Genomic DNA, 25,372 nt, shown 5'->3' on the forward strand with positions numbered 1-25,372 from the left:
GACATGGTCCCACATGGCGGGACCTGGCAGTTAAGTTGGCTGGTGCGGTTCTCGGGGGAGGGGGTGGGTGGGCGCGGAGGGATCCGGCCCCGGAGGGAGCCCCCTTGGTGGCCTGGCCCGCGATCGGGGCCCACAGATCTGCGGCCTTTGCTATGGGGGCACTCCTTCCTTCCGCACCAGTCCCTGTAGGGCTCCGCCATGGCTGGTGCAGAGAAGACACCCCTGTGCACATGTGCCAAAATACGCCGGCCGGTCTGCGCATATACTAAACCACGCTGGCGATTCTGCGCATGCGCAAACTCGCGCAGTCCCTTAGCGCGGCGGCAACTCCTCCGGCGCCGGCCTAGCCCCCAGAAGAACAGAGAATTCCGCAACTTCTGGTTGGCCCGATGCCGGAGTGATTCGCACTGTTCTTGCCGTGGGCGTCGGGCCAATTCACCGATTGCGGTCAACACCATCCATTGTCTTCGGTCCCTGCTATAAATTTCGAACAGTCACCAACAACTGTGCCCCTTACCTCAGTGACTGTCTAAGGCTCAACTGGATGACTTTTTTTCCCTCATTATTTCATGGAAAGTGGATTTCATTGGCTCGGCCAGAATTTCATGCCCATTCCTAAATGTCCTTGAGAAGGCGGTGGTGTCCTGCCTTCTTGAACTGCTGCAATCCTTGTGGTGTAGCTACATCCAATGTGCTATTAGGGAGGGAGGACCCAGTGACAGTGAAGGAAGAACATTATATTTCCACGTCAGGATGGTGAGTGGCTTGGAGGGGAACCTCCAGGTGGTGGGGTTCCCAGGTATCTGCTGCCCTCGTGCATCTTGTGGATGATACAAACTGCTGCTACTGTTTGCCGGTGGTGGAGGGAGTGAATGTTTGCAGAGCAGGTGTAAATCAAGCAGGCTGCTTTGTCATGGATGGTGTTCAGCTTCTTGAGTGTTGTTGAAGCTGCAATCATCCTGGCAAGTGAAGAGTATTTCATCACACTCCTGACTCAAGCCTTATAGATGGTAGGCAGGCTTTGGGGAGTCGGGAGGGGAGTTGAGAGCACTGACCTCCAACAACCGCAACCATCTTACTTTGTGCTTGGCATGACTCCAACCAGGGGATAGTTTTCCCCCTCATTTCCATTGACACCCATTTTGCTAGGCTCCTTGATACCATACCTGATCAAATGCTGTTTTGATGCCAAAGCTAGTCACCCTCAGCTCACCTCTGGAGTTCAGCTCCTTTGTCTATGTTGGAACCAAGGTTGTAATGAGATCAGGATGGAGAGACGTTGGTGGAACCCAAACTGTGTGTCCGTAAGCAGGTTATTGCTGAGTAAGTGCCTCTTGATAGCACTATTGATGACCCCTTCCATCATTCCACTCATGATCGAGCGTAGACTGATAAGGCGGTAATTGGATAGGTTGGATTTGTCCTGATACTTGTGCACAGGACATACATGGGCAATTGTCCACATTGCCGGGTAGATGCCAATGTTGTAGCTGTACTGGAACAGCTTGGTTAGGGGCACGACAAGTTCTGGAGCACAAATTTTCAGTATTACTGCCGGAATATTGTCAGGGTCCATTGCCTTTGCAGAATCCAGCACCTTCATCTTTTCTTGTTATCACGTGGGGTGAATCAAATTAGCAGAAGACTGGCATCTGTGATGCTGGGGACCTCTGGAGGAGACTTAGATAGGTCTTCCGTTCAGCACTTCTGGCTGAAGATTATTGCAAACACTTCAGCCTTGTATTTTGCATGGATGTGCTGGGCTCCTCCATCATTGAAGATGGGGACATTAGTGGAGCCTCCTCCTCCAGTGAATTGTTTAATTGTCCACCACCATTCCCAACTAGGGGCAGCATTCTCTGACTCCTGACTCCCGGTCCGGGTTGGAGAATCGCCAGGTTGGGCGCGATTGAGGCGACACGGCCCCGCACCTGTCTGCCGATTCTCTCGTGACTGGAGAATCGGCACCATTGGCGATGGCGTGGTCAGCACACTGCCAGCTGGGTGCTGCTCTACGTGGCACCACCCCCCCCCCCCCCCCGGGAGATTCTCCATGCGGGATGGGCCGAGTGGCCGCCAAGATAGCCTGGTTCCCACCGGTGCCGTTCACATGTGGTCTTTCTTTTTATAATTTTTTTTTAGCGTACCCAATTATTTTTTTACAATTAAGGGGCAATTTTGCGTGGTCAATCCACCTATCCTGCACATCTTTGGGTTGTGGGGATGAAACCCACGCATACACGGGGAGAACGTGCAAACCCCACACGGACAGTGACCCAGGGCCGGGATTCGAACCTAGGCCGTAGGCAGCAATGCTAACGACTGTGCCACCGTGCTGCCCCCACATGTGGTCTTACCCGGTGGGACCTCAGTGTCCATCCTGCAGGGGGCGGGAGGGGGGAATCCGACCCCGGGTAGGGGGGGGGGGGGGTCCACCATAGCCTGGCCCACGACCAGCAGGCCGGCTTCTCCTGGTGGGGTCCTCTTTTACTCCACGCCGGCCCCTGTAGCTCTCCGCCATTTTGCATTAGGGCCGGTGCAGAGAAGAAAGCTAGCGCGCATGCGCAAATTAGCGCCGGCTGCAACGTGCATGCGCAGACCCGCGGAGCCCGTTTGACGCCGGTATCGATAGCTGGAGCTGCGTGAGTCACTCCAGTGCTGTGCTGGCCCCCTGTAGGGCACAGGATCGTTGCTCCTGGGGCCTGTTGACAGCATCGTAAAACACGACGGTGTTTACGATGGAGTCAACACTTAGCCTCAGGATCAGAGAATCTCGCCCTAGAGGTGGCAGGACTGCAGAGCTTAGATCTGATGCATTCATTGTGGAATTGCTTCGCTCTGTCTATTACTTGCTGCTTATGCTGTTTGGCACCCAAGTAGTCCTGTGTTGTCGCTTCATCAGGCTGACACCTCATTTTTCGGTATGCCTGGTGTTGGTCCTGGCATGCACTCATGTGCTCTTCACTGAACAAGGGTTGATCTCCTGGCTTGATCGTAATGGTAGAGTGGGGGATATGCTGGGCCTGAGTTTACAGATTGTGGCTGAGTACAATTCTGCTGTTGTTGTTGCTGATGGCACACAGCACCTCATGGATGCCGTGTCTTGTTTCTAGGCCTGTTCGAAGTCTATCCCATTTAACATGATGAAGGTACCAGATAACACAATGGAGGGTTTTCTCACTGTGAAGATGGGACTTTGCCTCCACAAGGACTGTGCTCTGGTCATTCCTGGCGATACTGGCAAGGACAGATGGATCTGCAGCAGGCAGGTTGGTGAGAATGAGGTCTCGTATCTTTTTTTTCCCCTCACTACCTGCTCCCAGTCTCGCAGTTATGGGATTCGACTAGCCCGTTCACTAGTGATGCTACTAGTCCTGATGATGGACATTGATGGCCCCCATCCAGAGTATATTCTGCACCCTTGCCACCCTCAGTGCTTCCTCCAAGTGGTGTTCAGCATGGGGGAGCACTGATTCATCAGCTGAGGGTGGACGGTACATGGTAATCAGCAGGAGGTTTCCTTGCCCATGTTTGATCTGAAGCCATGAGAATTCATTGGGTTCAGAGTCAAAGTTAAGTAATCCCAGGGCATCTCCCTCCCAAATACTATTGTGTCGCCACCTCTGCTGGGTCTGTTCTGTCGATGGGACAAGACATACAAAGGGATTCTGTTAGTGGTGTTTGGGATTTTATCTGTAATTTTGATTCCATGAGTTTTACTATGGGCTGATTTAGCACAGTGGGCTAAACAGCTGGCTTGTAATGCAGAACATTGAATAATTATATTCAATTATTAAATCTGGGTTCAATTCCCGTACCGGCCTCCCTGAACAGGTGCCGGAATGTGGCGACTAGAGGCTTTTCATAGTAACTTCATTGAAGCCAACTTGTGACAATAAGCTATTATTATGTCAGGTTGTTGCTCGACTAGTCTGTGAGACAGCTCTCCCAACTTTGGCAAAAGCCGCCAGATTTTGGTAAGGAGGAATGTATGGGGTCTAAAGGGCCATTGTCGTTTCTAGTGCCTTGGGTGATGCTGGGTAGTCTGTCCAGTTTCTTTCCTTTTCGGCTTTGTAGCAGTTTTGATACAATTGAGTAGCTTTCTGGGCCATTTCTGAGGGCAGTTAAGAGTTAACTACATTGCTGGGGGGCTGGAGTCACATGTAGGCCAGACCTGGTAAGGATTTCCTTCCCTAAAGGACATTGATGAGCCAGCTGGGATTTTTACAACAATGGTTTTATGGTCATCATTAGACATTTCATTCAAGTTATTTATCGGATTCAATTTCCTCTCTCTGTTGTGGTTGGATTTGAACCTGGGTCCCCAGAGTGTTACATTGGGTCTCTGGATCACTAGTCCAGTGACAATATCACTACGCTACCGCCTCTCCGGGGTGGGCAGTTAAAAGTCAACCCAATTGCTTTTGGTCTGGAGTCTCATGTAGACCAGACTGGGTAAGAACAGTAGATTTCCTTCTCTAAAAGGTATTAGTGAACCAGATGCATTTTTACAACAATCACTAGCTTTATATTCCAGATTTAATAATTGAATTTGACTTTCACCAGCTGTTATGGTTGGATTTGTTTCCATGTCCCAAAGGCAACAGTCTGGGGCACTGGATTACTATTCCAGTAATATTACCATGACACTACCATGTCCCCCTGTTTGTTTGCAATCTTGGTATCCAACTGGCCCTTGGAAACTTGAGTTTCCAACCCCATAGTTGGTCCATCTCCAAGACCGTCACCTCCGTAATACTATCACATCTTTCCTCAGCTCTTATATGCTGTTGAAAACCTCATTCATTTCTTTGCTACCTTTCAACAATATGAGTGTTCTTTGGGTGGCACAGTGGTTAGCATTACTATCTCACAGCGTCAGAGACCCAAGTTCAATTCTGGCCTAGGGTAACTTTGTGTGGAGTTTGCACTTTTTCCCTGTGTCTGCATGGGTTTCCTCCGGTGCTCCGGTTTCCTCCAACAGTTCAAAGATGTGAAGGTTAGATGGAATGGCCGTGCTAAATTGCCCTTTAGTGTCCAAGATGTGCAGGTTACGTGGGGTTATGGGTTACGGCGATAGGATGGGTGAGTGGCCTAAGTGGGATTGTCTTTCAGATGGTGAGTGCAGACTTGATGGGCCAAATGGCTTCCTTCGGAACTGTAGGAATTCTATGTTTCTGCCATCCAACCTTTAACCATTACCCTCCATAATCTCTCCGTGACTTTGCCATTCCCTAGCTGCAGAGCCTCCAACCATACAACTCTTTTAAAGCTGTACATCCCTCTAATTCTAGCCTCTTGCGCAGCCAAAAAGTTTATTTGTTCCAGCATTGATGGCCATGGCTACAATTGCCTTAGGCTCTGAAATTCCCTTGCTAAGAATCTCCGACTCTCCACATCCCTCTCTCGCTTTAATATGCTCCTGAATACCTACCTTCTCACCTGCCCTAATGTTTCTTTATGTGGCTCAGTGTCGAATTTTGCTTTGTCGTGAAGTGAAGTGTCATGAGACTTTTTAATACATTAAACCTGCTCGCTAAATGAAAGTTGTTGTTGAACTAGTATTTATAGATTAAGCGCTTGCTTATTGAAGTGCTGCTGCATGCAGCACTTGTAATGCAGATTATAATTTCTGCTCCGTTCCTGTAACTGCCCCAATGTACATGTTCTGACATGCTCTTCAAATCATAGAATCCTTCAGTGACGAAGGAGGCAATTCAGCCCATCGAGTCTATGCTGACCCTCTGAAAGAGCACCCCACCAAGACCCAATCCCCCACTCTGGGCGAAATTCTCCCCCCCCCACAACGGGTGGGAGAATAGCGGGAGGGCCTTCCCGACTTTTTTGACGCCCTCCCGCTATTCTCCCCCCCCCCCCCCGCCGAAATCCCGACACAAATCGCTGCCGCCGTTTTTTTACGGCCGGCAGCGATTCACAGCTGTTAGAAGGGCCGAAGTCCCAGCCCTTTACGACCTTTTTACGAACGGCAAACACACCTGGTCCTGCCGTTCGTAAAAACGTCGTGACCACCTGGAAAAAAATAACCATGGCACCGATTGGCACGGCAGTACCACGGCCGTGCCAAGGGTGCCATGGGCCCACGATCGGTGCCCACCGATCGCGGGCAGCGGGCCCGATGCCCGCGCACTATTTGTCCTTCCGCCGCCCCGCAGTATCAATACGCGGGGCGGCTGAGGGGCAACCCGGACCGCGCATGCGCGGGTTTCGCGCAAAAACGCGATGACGTCACCCGCGCATGCGCGGGTGGAGTCTTCCCACCTGCGCGTGCGCGGCTGACGTCATATGACGCGTCAGCCGGCGCTAAGTCCGACAAGCGGGCTGAACGATTTTCGTTAAGCCCGACTTGTCGGAGCCTCCGACGTCGGGCTGCTAGCCCCGACGGGGGACCAGAATCGGTCCCCCGTCGGGAAGGGGCGCGATGCCGTAAAACCCGCCCGGGTTTTACGGCAGTTTGACGATTTCTCCCGTTTTGGGAGAATTTCGCCCTCTATCTCCATAACCCCACCTGGAGGAAAGTTAGCGTGGTCAATCCACATAACCTGCATATCTTTGGTCTGTGGGAGGAAAACGAAGCACCCGGAGGAAACCCATACAGAGGAGAAAGTGGAAACTCCACACAGTTACATAAGGCCAGAATTGAACCCTGGCACTGTGAGGCAGCAGTGGTAACCACTGTGTACAGTGCCATTTATGCCGGTTATGTTTTTCTACCATCAGGCAACACGTTGACGACAAGCCACCTTTTGAGTGAGACTTTAAATCCAAGCTCTGCCTGCTTGCTGAAGTACATAGGGCCGGATTCTCCACTTGTCGAAAGTTCCCACTTGCCGAAATCCTATTCGGCGATCGTGCGGAGAATCCCTTTTGCTGCCAAACCGGGGGTGATGCCTGTTTTCGGATGCCCCGTCCCTTCCAAAATGGCGTCATCGGTGAGTAAACCGCATGCCGTTCGGACGGCTTCAGGACGTTACTTGAAGGTCCTCCCCGTTGCTCCTCCCCCAATGGGCTGACTTCCCGACGGCGTGGATCATTTCTGCTCTGAGTTTTCGTCAACCTGGCGTGGTGACTGCGGACTCTGTCCAGCGCCGCCACAGTCAGGTGGGGAGAGCCGTTCTGCTGGCCGGGCCGGCTTCGGCAGGGGTTGAGGGGACTCGTGGGGGTATTCTGTGGATGGCGAGGGAGTTGGGAGGGTCACTGTCGCGTAGGCCGAGTTCATGCACGGCTGGCGCTATGTTGTACGGCGCGGCCACTGCAGGTCGTCAGCGTGCAGATGCACAGCCACGGATCCGGCAATTCTCTGGCCATTTCTGTCGGGAATGCGGGGGTTTCATGTGGCGCCCTCCATCTGACGGAGCATCGGTGTGGGGTCGCCGCCGACCTTTTCATCGTAAAATTGGACACTTCCTCTGGTCATAGTCTCAAAATTGGAGAATCAAGACCATAATATATACTATTCCACCATTTTGACGAAGAGCAGGGGGGGGTCCAATCCAACATTTATCCCATGCCACTAAAACAGACTACTCAGTCATTATCATATCGTATTGCTATAGGTGGGAGATTCCTGTGTGGAAATTGACTCCTGCATTGAACAGTGACTAAACTTTAAATGCACTTCATTGGCTGCAACGTACTGTGGGCAGACTGAGGTCATAAAAAGTACAATATAAATGTCTGGTGGAATTTTACGGTCCTTCCCACTGGTGGGACCTTCCAGTCCTCCCGAAAGTGACCCCTTAATGTGGGTTCCCCGGTGGTGGGATGAGCGAGCCGCACAGCGTGCCATAGAGATTGATGGGTGGTGAAGATTCCACCAGCGGTCAATGGCAAACCTGTGCTACCAGCAAATCTAGCCAAGTTACCTCTGGTAATTTAGTTTTGTGCTTTTTTTGTGCTGGTTTCAGTTTCTGCTGAAGGTGCTGCAAGCAATGCAAGGCCACTTCATATCCTTTGTCAACATTCAGTGTGTCATCATATGAGCAACTTCACTCTCCAGTTATAATGAGGGTTTTGTCTTTGTACAACTTGGAAACTGTATAAATGTATCCTTGTTAGTCCAGTTTGATGTCTCATGATTTTATAGAATCACACAAAACAGAAGGAGGCCATTCGGTCCATCTTATCTTTTAAGATATTTTATAGAACAATCCAATCATCCAATTCCTCTGCTGTTTTTTCAAGCTCTTGCAAATGTATTGTTTTCAAGAATATACCCAATTCCCTTTTGAAAGCTATTACTTTAAACTGTTTCCATCACCCTTGCAGGCATTGTCTGCCAGATAATAACAACTCGCTGCATTAAAAATATCTCATCTTCCCCTGAACATTTTGCCAATTATCCTAACATTTCGCAGACCACTTAAAGATAAATTTTGTGCAGCTTTATGCCATGACAAGGTGTAGCATGTGCCATGTCAGAAAATTATGGACAGTTGAGCCTTGCAATTAATTATTGCCAAAATAACTAAAGTTGCAGACAGATATTGAAACATGAAACATTGCACAAAAGAATTCTAGGGCTTTCATAGTGGTCTAATTATTAGACTGCAAAGTTACTTGAACAATCATTGACAGTCAGCTAATGAGACATCTTAAAGGGCAAAATATCATCATTGCTGAACAGCATGCCTGTCATAAAGTCAGAGCGGCAGAATCACAAATCCTTCTGATCTGGCCGATAACCTTGACAATCGTCTCACCATAAATTTCACTATTCTAATATAGTCCAAGACTTCCAATCATGTATCGCATACAAAGCTATTGGGCAAACTAGATCATTATGGAACCTGTGGAAATAGTAAGCAACGTATGAGACCATTTCTTACCAAACGGCAAAAAAGAGTCAGAGTGAATGTGCATAGCCTCTAACTGGAAACCAAGCTTAAGTGGTGGCCCAAGTCACTGTCCTGGACTCACGTTTCTTTCTTCACTTTATAAATGAGATCCAGGTTTGACTATCAAGTCAGATTAACCTCTTTACAGCTGACTGCCTAGAGTGTAGAGCCATTATTGACTCAGCAGATGAGGTTAGCCTCCAAGAGGATCAAAATAATCTCGTCAAATGGGCCAATAATATCAGGAATGAAATTTCTATGCACATATGAATTAGGAGCAGGAGTCGATCACTCCACCTCTCAAGCTTGCTCTGTCATTTAATAAGACATGCCTGATGTGATAGTAATCTCAACTCCACATTCCCGCCTGTCCTTGATCATCTTTCAAACCCTTGCTTCAGAAGAATCTATCCAGCACTGCCTTAAAAATATTCAAAGACCCTGCTTCAACCATCTTTTGACGAGAGGTCCAGTCTCTGAGACAAAGAAATTCACTTCATCTGTCTTAAATGAGCAACCCCTTACTTTGAAACAGTGACCCCCTAGCTCTAGATTCTCCCACAAGAGGGAACATCCTTTCCAGAATTCAATGTAGAGAAATGTAAATTAGCAATGTCCAGCAACCCAACTACACAATACATGATTCTCCTCTTGAAGCTATTAAAGAGTGCCATTACTTAAAAAGCCACAACCAAAATAATTTAAAGTGGAGACAACAAGCATTTTCCAAGGCGTTGTGTTTGTGAAATGAAATTTCCATCAACCTTATTCACAATATATATTAATAATAATGAATTGGACAAGGGAACTTTTGCCAAGTTTGCGGATGACACAAAAATAGGTGGGGAGCCAAACAGTGGGGTTGACACAAAGGGTCGACAGAGGGAAATAGACAAGTTAGGTGAGTGGGCAAAAGCTTAGCAGATGGGATATAACATAGGAAAATGTGAAGTTATGCACTATGGTAGGAAGAATAAAGGAGCTGAATATTATTTAAATGAAGAAAGACTGCAGAAAACTGCAGCACACAGGGATTTGGGTGTCCATGCAAGTTCAGCAAGTCAGCAAGTTCAGCAGGTTTTGGGAAGGCTTTCATTTCAAAGGGAATGGGGCATTAAAAGTCTTGCCAAAATGATATACTATACTAGTTAGACCATACCTAGAATGCTGTGAACAATTTTTGACCCCTTACCTGAGGAAAGATTTTTTGGCATTGGAGGCAGTCCAGAGAAGGTTCATAAGGTTAATCCTGGGTATGGAGCGATTTTCTTATGAGGAGATGTTGAGTTGATTGGACCTGTACTCATTGGAGTTTAGAAGAATGAGAAATTAATTTATTGAGACATATGCGATTCTCAGGGGGCTTGACAGGATAGATGCTGAGGGGATGTTTCCTCGTGTGGGAGAGTCAAGGACTAGAGGGCATCATTTCAGAATAGGGATCATCCATTTAAAACAGAGATGAGATGGAGTTTCTTCTCTCAGAAGGTAGTAAGTCTGTGGAATTCTTTACCCCAGAGAGCTGTAGAGGCTGGGTCATTAAATAGGTTCTATACGAGGGGCAGCATGGTGGCACAGTGGTTAGCATTGCTGCCTCACGGCGCCGAGGTCTCAGGTTCGATCCCGGCTCTGGGTCACTGTCCGTGTGGAATCTGCACATTCTCCCCGTGTTTGCATGGGTTTCGCCCCACAACCCAAAGATGTGCAGGTTAGGTGGATTGGCCATGCTAAATTGCCCCTTAATTGGAAAAAATGAATTGGGTACACTAAATTTTAAAAAAAGAAAAAAATATACGTTCTATTGGAGAAATATGAGATAGACAGAATTTTAATCAGCAAGGGAATGGGAATGAGTTATGGGAACAAGGCAGGAAAATAGAGTTGAGGATTATCAGATCTCATTGAATGCGGAGAAGGCTCGATGGGCCAAATGGCCTACTTCTGCTCCTATGTCTTATGGTCTTATGGTCTTCAACTATGGTAAAGGTGATGCTGTACTAAACACCCGTTAGACCACACCATCAGTACAGTGTAGCCACTTAGGAGGCGCGATTCTCCCATGCCGCGCCGTACCGGAGAATCGATGTTTACGCCATTTTCCCGCATGATGCCGTCCCGCCATTCTCCCAACCGGCGGGAACAGCTTCATTGGGATCTGCGCCGCGCACGTCGGAGAATCCACCAAGAGGGCAATTGAGGCGCTTCACACAGGCCCCCGCTATTCTCCGGCCTGGACGGACCAAAGTCCCAACAGTGTGACCCCAAGTCACGCCATCGCCGTTCACTCCTGCAAAATGAAATCTTCAGCCAGTCGTGCTGGCTGACGAAGTGGAAGAGGGAGATAAGTAGGCAGGCCAATCCCGGCAACCAGGAAGTAGCGTCCGCAGCCGGTGATGGGGGGGGGAGGAGGGGTTAGAGGGGAGGGGCTGGGGGGTCAATTTATCATGGCCAATCCAACTAACCTGCACAACTTTGGACTGTGGGAGGAAACCAGAGCATCTGGAGGAAACCCATGCATTCATGGGGAGAACATACAAATTCCACCAGACAGTCACCCAAGTTCGAATTGAACCCGCATCCCTAATGCTGTGAGATAGCAGTGCCCACTGTGCCACCGTGACCATCTCAGTAAGTCTGACAGCATGTGAAGAGAGAGAGAATGGCGCTAACGGGGATGATGTTTTTGGTCTAGGTGGCTCTTTGTCAAAACTGTTTTTCCAGATTGAGGTAATATGTCCCTCTCAACCAATGGCTTATAAATGTTCCCCCTTAACAACGTTAAGTCTTGATGACCGATCTCAGGAAAGCTCTAATATCAGCATATATATAATTATGCCGGAACAATTCTGAGCACCACATTCTTGGAAGGATGAGGTTTTGATTGAGGAAACGTTCGCAGTGCCAGAGCGTTCAGAACCAGAGGATGCAGATTCAAGGTGATTGGCAAAAGAACCAGAGGTGACATGTGGAAACATTACTTTTCACAATGAGTTGTGCTCTGTGGTGGACTACCTGAAAGGGTGGTGAAGCAGGTTCAATGATAGCACTCAAGGCAGCATGGTGGCCCAGTGGTTAGCATTGCTGCCTCACGCCGCCGAGGTCCCAGGTTCGATCCCGACCCTGGGTCACTGTCCACGTGGAGTTTACACATTCTCCCCGTGTTTGTGTGAGTTTCATCCCCACCACCCAAAGATGTGCAGGCTAGGTGTATTGGCCATGCTAAATTGGCTCTTAATTGGAAAAAATGAATTGGGTACTCTAAAGTTTATTTTACATGATAGCATTCAAAAGAAATTCAGATCAATACTTGAAGGGAAAAAAGAATGACAGGGTTATGGGTAAGTGAAAATAGTTGGATTGCGACACCAAAGAGCAAACATGGCACAATGGGACAAATGACCTCTTTCGGTGCTGTATCAATCTGTTATCTTCAACATTGTTCAGCAATATCTTCAGCTCAGCAGCAGAGATTAACTCTAACTCCATGAAATGTTTAGATGTGAGTTCTCACTTCAGGTTTCAATATATTTGCTGCGAGGCTGACTATTCACAATTTTTTCACAGGCATGTGGCAAATCATGGGTTCAGTCATGGAGCTCGGAGGAGCCAGGTCCATCTTTGCCGCATTAATAAAAGAGAAAACGTTTTGCAACAGGCTAGGCTTCAACGAGGTACTTGGAGAAATGCAGGAGAGATCTAGATGGTTTGGGTTTGTTAATTTTCCTTCCATCTCTCTGCAAAAATGCTCTATAGGAGAGTGGAAATCCAGAGCTCACTGTATGATTGCTTCATATTAAAACACGGGACAGGCTCAATGAAGCAGCCGGCCGCAATCCTGTTCTAAAATATCACACTGATTTCTGTAAACATCACCAATGCATTGCGGAAAACATTATTAGTTGCCTTAGTTGACACATAAGGTTGTGCTAAAACTCTGCCCTTTATAATGACAGAGTGGAGGCTGGCATTTGCAGCAACCTCAACAGTCACATTCGTCAAATTCGGAAGACATGCAATTATGCAGAAAGAGTTATGCAGATAGAGGGCTGGATTCTCCGCAGCCCCGCACCGAAATCGAAGCCGGCACGGGGGCAGAGATCCACGCTGACGCCGTAATCGGCCTGAAACTGGTCCGGCGATTCTCTGGGCCCCGAAAATCAGCGCCATCGCGGAGTACGCTGCGCGGCCGGGGGCCCATTGCCAACCTCTGCTCCTGACCGGCCACGTTCCCTTTGGCGTGGAAATAACCACCTATTGCCGGTCGGGATGCTCGTGTGGCAGCTGCGGCCTCCCTGGTTGGGGGCGGGCGCACCGGAGTCCAGGGGGAGCCTTATAGGCAGCCGGGGATTAGATGTGCGGGGGGTTGGGCTCGGGCACGCGGCCGATCTGGGGGGAGGTTATTTTCTTTTTGTCTGGCACCAGGGTCTAAGTCCACCATGCCGCATGGCACGGTCGCTGGAGGTCACCGCCGTGCACATGCGCGGCCTCTGACCCGGAAGTGCGGGGTCCCGTATCTGCAGCAAAAGATTCACTCCGGGTTCCTGCTAGTCCACTGCATGGCATTGAATTCATCCAACTTTCTACTAGGAATCTCAGGAGTAAAACTGCACCGTTTTTTCCGGCGTGGGGACATATTGGGAGAACTCATTTTGGGAGAAGCCAGCCCAGGGTGTTTGGATTTAAATGGGAATAAACTCAGCATTTTTGCTGTGTTCAATTGACCATTCAGGGGTGATTGTGGATTAGCTTTGGAACAATTAAGATTGCAACTCTATAAATCTGCCATGAGAGAGCAATGGGACCCATTTCAAAATGGTGGTAACCCATTGGCACTTGGTCTCTGCTGTGTTTGTGATTTTCAACATGAAATTTCACCTTCACACATTCCTTCAAAGTAAGTATCACTGGGGTTGGGGGAGAGAAATACTGCAAGGATCTCCTGCACCACGTGTTTCCATTTCCCTGGCTTTATTCAGGATCTGCCCCACTAATGGAAGCTTGAGATGATGCATAGCCACCACCAGATAGATCAAATAGAATCCCAGCCAGGGAAGCAACCTGGAACCAGCACAGGGGAATGTCGTCAACTTTACACAAAGGGTCGAGCAGGGTTTGACCAGTATTCAGGTGAATTAGGATGGTGGGGTAAGATGGTGGAGAGGAGGCAGCACGGTGGCGCAGTGGGTTAGTCCTGCTACCTCACGGCGCCGAGGTCCCAATTCGATCCCGGCTCTGGGTCACTCTCCGTGTGGAGTTTGCACATTCTCCCCGTGTTTGCGTGGGTTTCACCTCCACAACCCAAAAGATGTGCAATTTGGGTGGATTGGCCACGCTAAATTGCCCCTTAATTGGAAAAAAAGAATTGGGTACTGTAAATGTATTTTACAAAAGGTGGTGGAAAGGTGATGCTAGCCTGGGTGCATCATAATAATAATCTTTATTGTCACAAGTAGGCGTACATTAACACTGCAATGAAGTTAATGTGAAAATCCCCTAGTTGCCACACTCCGGCGCCTGTTTGGGTACACAGAGGGAGAATTCAGAATGTCCAGTTCACTTAACTAGCACGTCTTTCAGGAATTGTGGGAGGAAACTGGAGCAGACACGGGGAGAACATGTGGACTTCTCACAAGACAGTGATTCAAGCCGGGAATCGATCCCGAGACCCTGCCGCTGTGAAGTAACAGTGCTAACCAATGTGCCCCCATTCCACAGTGGCAAGAGGAGTCATTTGTCCCAGTGGCATGAGTCAAAAGACATATGGCCAATTGGTGCTTGCACCCACCCATTCAAAATAAACGCCCGCTCTAATGGCGTGTCTAGCTGAGGAAAACGTTCAGTGGCCGAACACTAGAAGGAACTAAAAGCCAGCACTTGGTTCATTTATAAGCCACATCCAGTGATGCTGCTGAGGGAAGCCGTGTCAGCAGATGAACAAATATGCCTCACGGTCTCAGGGTGAATGATTTCTTCAAAAAGTGTTTGTCAAAACCCCATTGCAGGGAATCGGAGAGACAAGTCATTTGTCATTTTTGGCATAATAATTTCATGCGCAAGTTACATAACGGTGCGATTTTAAATAATTCACTGTGTGTCTGGAAATAAATAAAAGCACTTTGCCAGCAACTGCACATCTCGGATGACTTCCCCTTTAAATTGTTCAATGCCAGGAAGTAATTCACTCCCACAATGCAAAGTCCTTCTGTTCACTGTCCCGCAATCTAAGGGGATTCAAATAAACAATTCAGACTTTACGCTGCATCTGAAAAAACATTTTAAAAGTGGAGAGTATGTGCACCTCCCACAGATTCACCAATTACTGGTTGTCATACTGAAAGTAATAAGAAAGTCTATAATCTATTTGCCACACATCAAAGGAGATGTGTGAAGCTAAGTAGCTATAATGAAAGATGGAAAATGGGACAAAGAACATTTTAAAGAACTAATTGTACCTTGCTTTGGGGTCAGATCGACTGCAGGCCCATTAGGAATTATTAGTCACAGTGTTGTTAAGGGGACCAATAATCCCAAGCAGAGGCCAACCGTTTACACACTCAGAGGGAGTGAGTCACCACAGGCCACTCTCACACTTTTCTTACTGGTGGGTTGCACAGCTGTTTTGCCATAGGCCCATTGATTAGGTCAGTAACTGCTGATGTTGTTAAGGGTCAGCCCATTTTGTGAAGGGGTGACTTTCCAAGGGAAGAAAGTCAGGAAACACTTCACAGATAAGAAGGAACAAAAAGAAAGGAGGGAAATGTAAACACAAGTATCAAAGCTCATGCTGAAGCTTTACAATTACTGGGAAATGTTATTTAAAACATTGCATGGAAGCATGGAGAGACATAGGTCGTGAATCCCGCCCCGCTGCTCCGACGCCGGCTGCCGAATTCTCCGGTGGTGGTTTTTTGGCGGGGGTGGGTATCGTGCCGCGCGGTCGGGAGCCGTTGGCAGTGGTGCCCTCCGGCGATTCTCCAGTCCCCGATGGGCCGAGCTGCTGCCTGTTTTCGGCCAGTCCTGCCGGCGTGAATTACACAAGGTCTATACCGGCGGGACCTGGCTCTGAGGGCGGCCTGAGGAGTCCTCGGGGGGGGGGGGGAGGGGGGGGATCCAGCCCCGGGGAGGGCCCCCACGGTGGCCTGGCCCACCAATCTGCGGGCAGTCCTGTGCCATGGGGGCACTCTTCCCCTCCACGCCGACCTGTGTAAAGGTCCGCCATGGCTGGCGCGGAGAAGAAACCCCCTGTGCATGTGCAGGAATCACGGCAGCGGTTCTGGGAATACGCTGGTGATCCTGCGCATGCGCCAACTCGCGCCGGTTGGTGGAGGCCCTTCAGCGCCGGTTGGAGCGGCGCCAATCACTCCAGCACCGGCCTAGCCCCCGAAGGTGCGGAGGATTCCGCACCTTCCGGTCGGCCCGACGCCGGAGTGGTTCACGCCACTCTTTGGTGCGGGACGGCCCGCCCCGCCGGATACCGGAGAATCCCGGCCATAAATACATAGAAGATAGGAGCAGGAGGAGGCCTTTGTTTTGCCCTTCAAGCCTGCTCCGCCATGCATCACGATCTCTGGGCCACATCGGCAGCTCGGCTGCCTTGATGCAAGCCTCCAGGCAAACGGAGGATCGGTGGCAGTTTTATGCCATTTTTTCTGTTGTAAAACGCCACTGTTCCCTCGCCGGCATGGGAACATAGACTCAAAATCAGGGAATCCAGCCCAGTATCTAGTAGTTCAGTCTTTTTCAAATATAGAATATTAAGTTTACATGGGCCACAATTGAATAATATTTCATTTGCAGTGCTGTAATAATATTGATAATATGTTCTAGTTAAAAACCTTGAAGTTCCAACAGGTGGAGTACTGACTTACAATAAGATGGTTAATTAAGAGGTTTGAAGATCAAGGCAAATCTACCTGTTGTTTGATGAAGTACCTCGCAATTATAAAATAGTTCACATAAAAGAGATTCAAATATTCATCCATCCATTGTGTTCTGCCCCAGGGCAGGTCCTAACTCAGGTTTTGCTTGTAAGATTCCTGAGCCACTTACTATGGAGGAATGACTGAGGTGTTTTCCCGTGGTCTTCCTATCTCTCAGACCTTCAGGATACATTCTCCAAGGTGGCTGTAACCAAGATTGAAGAGTTCCATTAGCACTTTACAAAGTAGCACCCATCAGGCACAAATATTCAAAACTCGCGTTGGACTCGCCTGAACCCAACACTTCATGCTATGTGACTGTGACAAAAGTAAACATTTGAGGATTGACCTCAAAAAATGAAGTGCTGTGTTATTTCACCTTATTGGAAACCCTATAAGAGTCACCTGGAGGAAAGAAGTGCTCAGCCAATGGTATCTTGCTGGGGGTCCGCCTTGTCTGGATGATGAATTGGAGAAGGACATGAGGCCAGGAGGACCAACATCAGCTGCTATAAGCGAGTGAATTCGCCACTCTTCAGGTACAGGACATCCCTCCCCTTTTGGACCTTCTCCACCTGGCATCCAAGAATCTGTTCATCATCTTTCCCAGTCCCAAAGTTAACCTCCAACGACCGACCGTGTGCCAGCCAGATCATTCCACTACTTCACTGGACATGGATGTGAAAGTCACAAAAGTTCCATCCACTCAGCAAATGTGCTAAACCTGCAGGTTCCTGGTTTAGCCACTCCGGGCAAGGTCAAAATAGAACCAAAATTCTGTGCTGCACCCAGGCTTTGGGGGTTGAAAAGAGTAGTGTCAACATTTTGGGTGCTATGAGTTTCATTCAGGTTTAAATTGGCGTCCACAGCACACGTACACACTTTTGAATCAAAATCTGCTGGATGCCTCAATAGAAACATAGCAAATAGGAGCCTTCGAGCCTGCTGTGCCATTCATTCTGATCATCCTATTCAGTAACCTGCTTTGGTGAATGGTAAAGGGGTGAGTATATGCACATGTAGCATCCACCTTACGCATGCAGAGCAAGAAGATTATGATATCAACCAGAGCGCAATGCTCATTTGAAATCTGCAGTGCCATTTTGGAGATCCAGGCTCCAGCCTGTGGAAGACTTCAGTGACAATCTCCTTATGGTGAAACGCAAATGACTCAACGATTGTTTTTTGCTGAGGTTCAGACAGGAGACTTGCTCCCACAGTTGCACATTCCCTTTTCAGATTTCAAGGTGCGGGCTAACTTGAAACAGGGTAAGCTATCTTTAAATACTGTCACCTATTTTTAAGCAGTGCTCAGACGTCCTCATATTTGGGATCCTACAGACAGATACAGCCAATGAGCAGTGCGGCTAGTGCTGGCTGCACATAGAAATTATTACAATGACCAGGGAGTACAAAGTTAGCATGCTGTCTACATTACTCTGAACAAGCACAGGGTAATCTCGCATCACAATCCCTGCCTCTATTTTCAGGAGCTATCCAATTTAGCACTCTTTTGAACAGGCGAGCATTTTTTCGGAACTGCAACTATTGAGCTCCTGCTTTCACACTTTGAGCCAAAATAAGCCTCTTACTATTTTGCCACTTAGATTTTCCATTTACAATGATACAGCACATAGGGTGCAGTGAAAATACAGAAATTAATTGGGTAAATGACGGGAGGGGGATTGAGTGATTCAGCATCTCATTAACAAAAGTAGTTTGAAAGCACTACAAAGGGATTTTGTTTTGCCAATTTTGTTCCCTTGTCTCCATAGGACATTGACACCTTGCAACGCATCCTGTGACACTTCAAGTTCCCATCATTTATGTGTCAGGTTTGGCAGTGTATTCAACCATGGGAGCATCACAGCTGAGCCCTATTATCGCCTTACCTGATGTTCAAATGTGTTCAATTCTAACAGGGGTTACTGAATCAATCGCAAGTCATATCATCGGACAATTTTACCTTTTTCTCACCAGAATTTTGAAGCTAAGTGCAGAGATAGGAAAATAGAAAATAGGAACAGGAGTAGTCCATTTGGCCCCTTGAGCCTGCCCTGCAGGTTCCATGGTCTAATTTCAGCTGCACCATGGCTGAACTACCTCAGAAACAATTTCCTGTACGTTTCCCATTTCACCGAATATATTTTTTTAATAATAACTTATTGTCACAAGTAGGCTTCAATGAAGTAACTGTGAAAAGCCCCTAGTCGCTACATTCTGGCGCCTGTTCGGGGAGGCCGGTACGGGAATATGAACCCGTGCTGCCAGTCGTTTTCTACATTACAAGCCAGCTGTTTAGCCCACTGTGCTAAACCCGCTCCTATATCTAGTAATCTCTCGATTGCTGTCTTGAATATACTCAATGGCTGAACCTCCACATTCTCTGTGGTAGAGAATTTCAGAGATTCACGACCCTCTAAATGAAGACATTCCTTCTCATCCCAGTTCCCTAGTTCCAGACTTCCCAACCAGGGGAACATCCTCCTATCGAGCCCTGTAAGAATTTTGTATGCTTTGATGAGTTCACCTCTCATTTTCCGAAACTCAAGATAAAGATTATTATTGGTATTATTAATATAGGCCAATCACCTCCATCTCATAATAATAATAATTGCTTTTTGTCACAAGTAGGCTTCAATGAAGTTACTGTGAAAAGCCCCAGCCGATATTCCGGCACCTGTTCGGGGAGTCCAGTACAGGAATTGAACTCGTGCTGCTGCCTTGTTCTGCTTTACAAGCCAGCTGTTTAGCCCGCTTTGCTAAACCAGCCCCAGTTCTCATAGGGGCTGGTTTAGCTTACTGGGTTAAATTGCTGGCTTTTAAAGCAGACCAAGCAGGCCAGCAGCACGGTTCGATTCCCGTACCAGCCTCCCCGGACAGGCGCCGGAATGTGGCGACTAGGGGCTTTTCACAGTAACTTCATTTGAAGCCTACTCGTGGCAATAAGCGATTTTCATTTTTTTCATTTCATTTTTTTCATAGGACAAGCCCACCATCCAAGGATCAGTCTGGTGAACCCTCATTGCACTCCCTCTGTGGCAGGTTTATTTTCCAGAGATAAGGAGAGCAAAACTGTACACAATAATCCATATGTGGGGCTGGATTCTCCACTCCCCGATGCCGAAATCGCATTTGGCGATGGGGCGGAGAATCCATTTCGGCGCCAAAATCGGGAGTGGCGCCAGTTTTTGAATTCTCTGCCTCCTGAAAAACGGCGTACTCCTGGAGTACGCCGCAGCAATTATTCACCCCCTCAGGCCATTGCCGGAGGCCCGCCCCACGATGCTCCATCCCCGACCAGCCAAATTTCCGATGGCATGGGTTACGTGTCCTCACACCGTCCGAGAAGCTTGCGAGGCGGCTGCAGACGCGCTCTCCCGGAGCCCCACGCATGCGCGATAAGAATGGGATAACGCAGCGGCCGATCACCACACTGCACAGGTGCGAACGTCTACTGACTGCACTGCGCATGTGCGATGATGCACAGAGTATAACGGTGCCATAACTGCGGCACCGCCTACTTAAAGAAACACTGCCCTGCAAGAGGCAGGCGATGTTTAAATTGCAGAAAGTCTGGACACTATGCAGCCTTGTACAGGTCTGCACCACCAGTCAAGGGCCAGTGCTCCCAAATCCAACGCAGGCGCGTTCGGAGTGTACAACAACGTTTTTTTTAATAAATTTAGAATATCCAATTCATTTTTTCCAATTAAGGGGCAATTTAACGTGGCCAATCCACCTAACCTGCACATCTTTGGGTTGTGGGGGTGAAACCCACGCAGACACGGGGAGAACGTGCAAACTCCTCACAGACAGTGACCCAGGGCCGGGATTCGAACCCGGGTCCTCAGCGCCGGAGGCAGCAATGCTAACCACTGTGCCACCGTGCCGCCCGTGTACAAGAAAGTTGACAGGATTCTGATCCTGGCAGGACAACGCATGCAGAGGAAGATTGCCTCGAGTCCCCCTACCGTGTGGGCATCATTACCACACGTGAACATGCCTCACCAACATCATCACGAAGCCTGTCCATCCTCACTGTGGATTCTGGGACAAACGGCGTGCGGTGATGCAAGTAAATCAATGCTCTATCCAGTTCAAGCTGGACACAGGTGCTTCTGCCAATCTCCTTTCACAGGCAAATTTCAACCGCATCAAGAAGCCACCCAAGATCCTTCCAGAAGCCTGCTAGCTGCTGGACTACAATGGCAATGCCATCACAGCACTGGGATCCTGCCATCTGCTTGTCTCCAAAAGGAGCATTCGCGCAAGGCTAAGGTTTGAAATCGTCAAGACAGACAGGGCCTCCCTGCTCGGCGCACATACATGCAAGCCGCTAAACCTTGTGCAGCGGGTCTACACAATAACCTCCCACAACGTGGATCTTCAAGTCGGCATTAACAACATCCTCGCTCAGTCTCCGGATGGGTTTGACGGAATGGGCACTCTGCCATATGGGTACAAGATCCTGTTGTGGCCTGATGCCACACCTATAGTCCACGCACCATGCCGGGTCCCGGCTCCACTGAAGGGGCGCCTGAAGGCACAGCTCAAGGATCTTCAGGACCAGGGCATCATTTCCAAAGTTACAGAACCGACTGACTGGGTCAGCTCGATGGTATGTGTAAAAGAGCCTTTGGGGGAGCTGCGCATCTGCATTGGTCCCATGGATCTCAACCAGAATATAATGCGGGAACACTACCCCATCCCAAAGCGGGAGGAACTCACAAGTGAGATGGCACATGCCCGGTTTTTCACAAAGTTAGATGCGTCACATGGATTCTGGCAAATCCGGCTGGATAAATCAAGCAGAAGGCTCTGCACCTTCAACGCACCGTTTGGCAGGTACTGCTATAACCGTATGCCGTTTGGCATTGTATCGGCCTCGGAGTTCTTCTGTAGAATCATGGAGCAGATTATGGAGGGCATTGAAGGGCTTCGTGCATATGTGGACAACGTTATCATATGGTCCATAACCCACGAAGAGCACATCTCTTGTCTTCAGCAGGTATTCCGCCGTGTCCATGCCAATGGCCTCAAGCTGAACAGGGCCAAGTGTTGCTTTGGCATGTCGACACTTAAGTTCTTAGGTGACCAGATCTCTCAGCAGGGTGTGCGCCTGGACACAGACAAGGTCAAGGCCATCAAAGCCATTAAGACCCACTGAAGACAAGAAGGCGGTGGTGCGTTTCCTAGGCATAGTAAACTTTTTGGGCAAGTTTATCCCAAACCTGGCCTTACACACCACGGCCTTCAGACACCTGGTGAAAAAGTCCACTGCCTTTGAGTGGCAGGGAGCTCATCAAGCAGAGTGGTTGGAGCTGAAAGCCAAGCTCAGCACTGCATCTGTAATGGCATTTTTTGACCCTGACAGGGAAACAAAAATCTCGACAGATGCGAGCCAGGACGGCATCAGCGGGGTGTTGCTTCAGCGCGATGACACCTCATCCTGGGCACCGGTTGCCTATGCATCACGGGCAATGACACCCACTGAGCAGCGGTACACCCAAATTGAAAGGGAATGCCTGGGCCTTCTCACTGGAATTATCAAGTTCCACGATAATGCCTACGGCCTGCCGAAGTTAATCATCGAGGCGGACCACAGGCCTCTGGTCCACCTTATCCACAAGGACCTGAACGACATGACCCCCTGGCTGCAGCGCATCCTCCTCTGACTCAGAAGGTACGACTTTGAACTAACGCGCACGCCTGGCAAGGAGCTCATTATTGCGGATGCCTTGTCCCACTCCATAACCTTACCCAGTGAACTGCCAGCATTCATCCAACAGATTGAATCACAGGTGCAGCTGTGGGCCAGCAACCTCCCGGCATCGGATGAAAAGGTGATTCACATTCACGACGAGACCGCCAAAGACCCTCTTCTTCAGCGTGTCATGCGCCACCTCACCAATGGCTGGCAAAAGGGGCAGTGCCCTAAATTCTTCAATGTGAAGGACGACCTGATGTTGGTTGATGGTATCCTCCTCAAGCTGAACCGCATTGTCATTCCACTCAGTCTCCAGGGCATGGTGCTCTGGCAAATCCACGAGGGACATCTGGGTGTCAAGAAGTGCCGGCACAGAGCCAGGCAAGCTGTCTACTGGCCTGGGATTAGTCAGGACATCTCGAATATGGGTCTCAACTGTCCGACCTGTCAATGCTTCCAGCCAGCACAGAGCAAGGAAACACTTCATCAGCACAAAATTGTGACCTCCCCGTGGTCCAAGGTGGGATTCAACCTCTTTCACGCCAATGGTCATGATTATGTGTTAATCATTGATTATTTTTCCAACTACCCAGAAGTCGTGAAGCTCTCGGACCTCACATCCAAGACTGTCATCAAGGCCTGTAAGGAGCCAGTCTCCAGGCATGGTATTCCACTCATTGTCATGAGTGACAACGGTCCTTGCTTCAGCAGCCAAGAGTGGTCAAGATTTGCCCAGTCATATCAGTTTAACCACGTCATTTCCAGCCCACATTACCCGCTGTCCAACGGGAAGGTTGAGAAAGGGGTGCACATAGTGAAGCAGCTCATCTGCAAGGCCGCGGATTCTGCTTCTGACATCAACCTTGCGCTGCTTGCGTACAGGGCAACCCCTCTGTCTACCTGTATGTCACCGGCTCAACCCCTGACGGACAGGGACCTGCAGACGACTCTTCCAGCCATACACTTTCCTGACCTAGATCAGCTCCCGGTGCTGCAGATGGTGCAGAGACTCAGGGACGGGCAAAAGCAGGGCTATGACGCTTATGCCACCATTTGCCTGTGCTATACCGGCGGATGCTGTTTGGATTAAGCTACCTGATGGAGGCTGGTCAGCTCCAGCTGTTGTTGTTTGACAGGCTGCTCCTCGATCGTATGTTGTGCGTATGGCTGATGGCTCAGTTGTGCAGCGAAACAGATGGGCACTGCGCACAGTTGCCTTCCCACAACCACATTCTTCGTTGTTTCCATCTGTTATTGTGTCACCTCCTGATATCTTGACCCACAAGACCACCAATCAGGCTTCAATCCCATCTATCAAGGCGTCTTCGTCCCCACCACCAGCTCTCTGGCGGTCGACCAGGATCAGACACAAGCCCCAGAGACTGGACTTATGGACATTTGTTTTGTTTGCAATGTTCTGTTTTCGCACATTAATTACCTGTTTTCACATATACATATGTTCCCATCTGCCATAGTATGTAAATAAGCTAGTTTTTTGGTCTACACATGTAAATGCTTTCACATATGCTACAGAAAAACATTTCAAAAGGGGAGATGTCATGATATACAGATAGGCAGCTAATGAACACAGAGAACAGGACATAACCAATCAGCAGGCAGAACACTTTGGGGTGGTTTCCCGCTATAAAAGGCACGAGGCACTCACACGCCACCTCTTTCCACTGGGGACATCTACAGAGTGAGTCAGGATGCATATATCACATAACCCCTCCAGCACGTGGCTAAGAGCTAGCGTGGTTCAGTCAGACAGAGGAATCACACTTAGGTTAGCAGAGAGTCGAACTCACAGAGTACTGTGCTAACTATGTGACACGTTCAATATAAATCAGATTGAACTAACGTCAAGATCTGGAGTATCTTTCAGTTAAAGCTGCATCCAGTTGCAGCCCGTGTTATCTCAGTGTGCTTAACACGACAGTCTTATCCAGGTTGTTGTGTGTCTGCTCTGTTCATTAAGCTAAGGCCCAACAATGAGGGGGGAACCAAACGTAAAGGCTGGCTCAATACTCAGGCCTTGGAAACACTTCTCCAGAGCGGATCGGCGGGCTGGGGGGGCTTCATTCTGGGCTGGGGGCAATATGGACGGGCAGTCCGGGAGCATGAGTAGCCGATGGGGGGCACTACTTTGTCGGTCCAGGTCCGTGGGCTGAGCCCGCCATGGAGCATGGCATAGCCGCTGCAGGCCGCCGGCCTGCTCTTGCGCGGCCTCTGAACCGGAAGTGCTGGGGGCCGTATCGACAGCTAGTGCTGCAAGCTCTATGCTGCCTCTCTGCTCGCCCCCGTGCAAAACGGGGAATCGGTGGCCTTTTGACGACAGTTTTCTTGGCGTAAAAGACCATCGTTTTCACACCGACGTGGGGATTTAGTCTCCAAAACGGAAAGTCCAGCCCATGGTCTCACCAGCTCTATAAAATTGCAGCAAGACTTTGTTATTCATATACTCAAATCCCCGAGCAGAAAAGGGCAGCATATTATCTGTCTTCCCAATTGCTTGTGGCACCTGCATCTCAGCTTTAAGTGACTTATGACCAAGGACACCCAGGTCCCTTTGGACATCAACAGTTCCCAATCTCTCAGCATTTCTGTTTTTCCTACTAAATTGGATAACTTCACATGTTTCTACATTATGGTTGCGATCTACCGACCACCTAGCGAGAGCCCAGCAGTGGTGGACAATTGGCAGCGAGGTTTTGAGGTTTTTGAAAGAGAAGATATCCATCTATTATCGAGAAAGTTAAAAAAAAATAGTTTTCAGAAATAGCCCTTTGGACCTTGAGAATGCTGGATCTGAAAAATGAAATGAAATAAAAATCGCTTATTGTCACGAGTAGGCTTCAATTAAGTTACTGTGAAAAGCCCCTAGTCGC

This window comes from Scyliorhinus canicula, chromosome 6, assembly GCF_902713615.1.
Source record: "Scyliorhinus canicula chromosome 6, sScyCan1.1, whole genome shotgun sequence".
Classification (NCBI taxonomy): Eukaryota; Metazoa; Chordata; class Chondrichthyes; order Carcharhiniformes; family Scyliorhinidae; genus Scyliorhinus; species Scyliorhinus canicula.